This window comes from Camelus ferus, chromosome 16 (assembly GCF_009834535.1).
Source record: "Camelus ferus isolate YT-003-E chromosome 16, BCGSAC_Cfer_1.0, whole genome shotgun sequence".
Taxonomy (NCBI): domain Eukaryota; kingdom Metazoa; phylum Chordata; class Mammalia; order Artiodactyla; family Camelidae; genus Camelus; species Camelus ferus.
The window spans coordinates 46,027,686-46,032,351 of NC_045711.1; positions in this window are offsets into that span (position 1 = coordinate 46,027,686).

Sequence of the window (4,666 nt, forward strand, 5' to 3'; positions counted from 1 at the left end):
GGGAGCAGCCATTTTTCACAAAGTGGTTCTACCTCTGGCCACAGCTCAGGGGTGGGCACTGATCCAACCTGGGCCTATAAGAGCCCTTCCGTAAGACTTTCGATTTTGGGGCTTAGCGAGTCTGTCTGTTATCTCTAGATTGCTGAGTTATCAAAGCTGTTAGATGGAGAACCTAGTGCCCCTGTGGCCCATGTTAGCCACTATGTGAAGAAACTATTCCTGAATGCAAGCTTCTACTGCTCACTGCATGACAGACCAATAAACTGAGAGATGGGTTGTTGGGGCAAAGAAAAGTGACTTTATTCAGAAAGCTAGCAGAGAGAGAAGATGGTGGTCTAGTGTCCCAAGCAACCATCTTACACAAGTTAGAACTCAGGCTCCTTGTATACTGAAAGGGGACTGGGTGTGGATCATTGTTGCGGGCTTCTTGGCTGGAATCCTTTGTTCTTTCAGCTGTCCACATAGGTCTAGTCACAATCTTCCCATAAACTTCCAACAAGACAACTGTTATTTTCTGTCTGCAACTTTTTATCTCTATGTGAATGGGAAAGTGTTACACCTGTAAAGGTCAGAGCCTTGAGAATAGGCTATCATGTATATTTCAGGTTATAGGCAACTTTCTTTTACAAAAGGTGCAGAGCCAGCATGACTCAGCACAGGCAACAGAGCACAAGGGTTAGAACCAAAGGAACAGATCCAACATGGAGTCAGGTTTGTTCTTCTCTGTTACAAAACCTGGTTGAGTGAGAAAGAAAGAAGCCAATGTTCAGAGGGAAATGGAGATAGGAGACAGAGATAGTCCTGATGGCCATCAGATACCTAGCTCCATTTGTTCCTGAGATCTAGCTGCCTTCCCATGGCAAAGCTATTCCACCCTTCTTTGGAAACCAGTAGGTATTCACCCCACATTTTGCTGGCTGGTGTGAGTTTCTTGTCACTTGCACCAGAGAGCCCTGAGTAGCCTGCTAGACCAGCTCCTTCATTTCACAGACAAAGAAACAGATTCTGAGAAGAACTCTGACTTCCCTAAGTCTGCCAGGTTAGTGAGTAGCTAACTGGAATTAAACCCTCAAGTCTCCTAATTGTAGCTCCCATGTGTGTCTGCACAGCTGCTGCAATTGTGGTGCCCTGTGTCATTTTCAACGCCTGGTGATTTCCAATGTCCTCAGTTGGATAGAAGTGCCTCCATCCCTCCCCCTATCCACAAAACAAAGGGAAAAAGGTAAAAATATATCATCAAAACATAACTGGAGACCTGGGACCTGGGGGCGTTGGCACAGGAAATTGAGAATGAGAGGAACAAAATCAGACTTGTTGGAGGTGCAAACTAAAATGACACCACACTATCTGTGGCTGAACTCACACAAGGAAGACTGGATCAAGGGCAGTCTTCACCTCCTCACAAAACGCTCATGCAGGATTCAGATTAAACTGAGATAACAGATCTCCTCCGAGGCAAAGATAAAGGAAGATCAGAGACCCACTCCAAGTGTTGACTGCCTGTGGGTCCCCAAGCCTTCTAGACTTCTGAGATCACCCTTACCTCTAATATAAAATAGGATGACATGAAGGGGGAGGCCCAGATGCCCCTTCTGCTGAGTTGCACGATTCCTCGCCAGCCCCCTGATCCTGCAGCTGACAATTTCCTCTTGTTCCTTCACCCGACCCTAGACACAACCCTCCTTCCTGCTTCCCACATGCCAAGCACAACTGACAAAGTTGTGTGTATGTGGCTTTCCCTAAAGGTTTGGGGTAACAGTGGGGTTACCCTGTTAATAGGCCCTGACAGCTCTGCGAGAGTTTTGTTTCCCCCTGGGCCACAAGCTATGTGAGGGCAACAGGCTGGTCACTGCTAAATGGATGACTCAGTAGCCTGAATGGAAATGTGTAGCAAGATGATGTGTCTGTGGCCAAGCAAGAACTTGCCTTCACAGTGTTAGTTAGATCCCAGTGACCTGCCCTACTGAAAGCTGGTTTTACAACCCCAGGAGGCAAATATTCAGGAAAGAAGTGGCAATTATTCAGGAGACAAGTTGTTTGGTGAGACCCCATTAGAGCTACTAAGGACAAGGCAGATCTGTACCCAGGACAGACAGAATCCCTTGGCCACCACTCCAGGAACCCAGGGGGATCCAAGAAGCCACAACGGCTGACACCTCCTTGCTCATCATCCCCTGGTACCCTCTGAGCCTCTCACAGTCAGTTGGTACTTCAGTGGCTTCCCAGGGCAGCAGGCAACTTCTAGGCACCTCCCAACCCTGTCCAGAGAGTCACATCTCACGTGAGTACATGATGTGTATCAATCACCCCTGACTTCAATCCTGTAGCCCTCCCACCTGAGGAACACCTCACCTGGCCTCTCCCTAGGCCCTGCCTGGGCTGGGCTTCTCTTCCTCTCCTTGTGTTCCCAACAGAACCCCCAAACTCCAACCCACAGCCCCTCTGAAGATGATTTTAGCTCCTTCTATCCGAGACGTTCCATTCCTTGGCGGACTTGCCTTCCACAAAAAAACAGGTTCATCAAGGTGCTTTTCTAATCCAAAGAGTAATAATCATTTCTTTAAAGGCAATTCTGCCTGATTCTGGACCAACACACGCAATTCAGAAACCCTAACAAAGATTTTTAAATAACGAAATGTGCCCTCCCCTTGCATCTCCACAACATCAATTGGATCCATGTGTGTGGTCATTCTACTTCCCACACCCCAAACTGGGACATATATTCTGATAATTACACAGAATCTTTGAGATCAGAACAATCCTAGAAAGTCTAGGATGTACTGTCATCGAATCTGTTTTCCATGTATCTACGTCTCACACCCGAAGTGGTAATGGATCTATTCCTTGACTCTCCTTTGCCGGGAAAACCTGAGGGATCCCAGAGTAGTCAGAGTCTCAGGCACAGGAGAACACCTTGGGGAGCCTTCAGAATCCCAGGAATGAGCCGTGAGAATCAGCTGGGTTTAATTTCAGTGGTTCCTAGGAGTCCCTCAGAACTCCTCAGTGACAATTATCTGTTCCCAACAGTTTCCTCAGAGGAGGACTCCAGCTCAGTCTCTGTTTGGGGGCCCTTCCATTCCTGGCCATGGAGGGTAGGACACCCATCTGGCTCTGGCATCCTGCAGTGAGCAGTGTCCAGACAGCCTGTGAGCAGGGGCAAAATGGCTGACGGGTTGGAGGCCTGTTTCTCACTCCTTCTAGAGCTAGCCAAAATCAAGCCTTGATGCTCTGCTGTTCTTCTTCGCTAAGATTTAAACATTTTACCTCCTTTTCAGAAAAGAGTCTTAAAGCGGAATTTCTGTACTCAGGATAGACTGTTTCCACAACTTCCTGTGGCTGGAAGGCAGGTTTGAAACATGAGGTCCATGGACCCGCGATAGTTTCCTGGACAGAATTTAGGAAGACTGTGAACTGAAATGGGAAAAGGATTACATTTTGATTTTCACAAACCTCTAACTGAAAGTTGGCTTTTCCTTAATTACGAAGGTAGGTGACAAGCCATGGCAAAATCGGTACCTGTGGGTTTGTCACATTGAAACCACAGATGTTGTATGTCACCTCAAAGTTATTGCAAGAATCTTGAAATATCATTTACACCTGGAACTACTTTAAAATTAGGTTAGTTATTAGATTCACTATCTCATTATCTAGTATTTTTATTTTAAAAGCTCATATATTATTTTATCACAATTTTTCTGAATATTTTGATTATTGCTTTTTTTAGTGTTTGTTTAACGGGGGGAGGTAATTAGGTTTATTTATTCTTTTTTTTTTTTAATGGAGGCACTGGGAATTGAACCCAGGACCTCATGCAGGCTAAGCATGCACTCGACTACTGAGCTATATCTTCCCCTCTGATTATTGCATTTTAATACAATTTATTTCCTTTGTTCCAATGCCTTTTATTTTATACATTTAACGTACATTTATGCATTATTCTGAGAAGGGGTCCATGGACTTCACCAGATTGCCAAAGGGGCCCAGGGCAAAAAATAAAAAATTAAGTCTCCCTGAATTCTGGGGAGACAGTCCAGGCATAAGAATATTTCTGGAAAAAAAATTCTGCATTTTTTTAGGCAAAGCAAAAGTTGTTTGTTTGGGAAGGGGCATCGGTTTATGCAAAGATACCTCTGCATTATAATGAGGAAGGCCCCAGAGGTCCAGCAGTGACATCTCTATGGGGCAGTGACAAGCCTCTTTCCCTGTGCTTGCTACCCATACTGCCCGCTCCATCACACGTCCGTCAGTTTGCTCAGCCTGTGCCATCACATCCCCATCACACGCCTTCTACATCTTGTCTGTCACTTGGTTTACGTGTGTCTACGTGTGCATTGCACGTCCCTTGAAGGCTTGTCACATTTGGTCCAGTGCCTGGCATGGTGGGTCACATGTCCCCACCTTGTGTCAGCTGCATGTCTACATACGAATTTCACATGTTAGTTTCTTCGCCATTGGGTAATATTTCCCTCATAGGTCCAGCACATATTTGACATGTAGCTATCTATCAGGGTAGTTCACATATTATTCATTCATTCATTTATTCATTCATTATTGAGGTCCTACTATGTGGTGGTCACTGTTTTAGACTCAGTGGATACAACAATGAATAAACAAAAAAGCCCTGCCTTCATGGAGGCCAAACAATAAACACAACAATAACTTGATA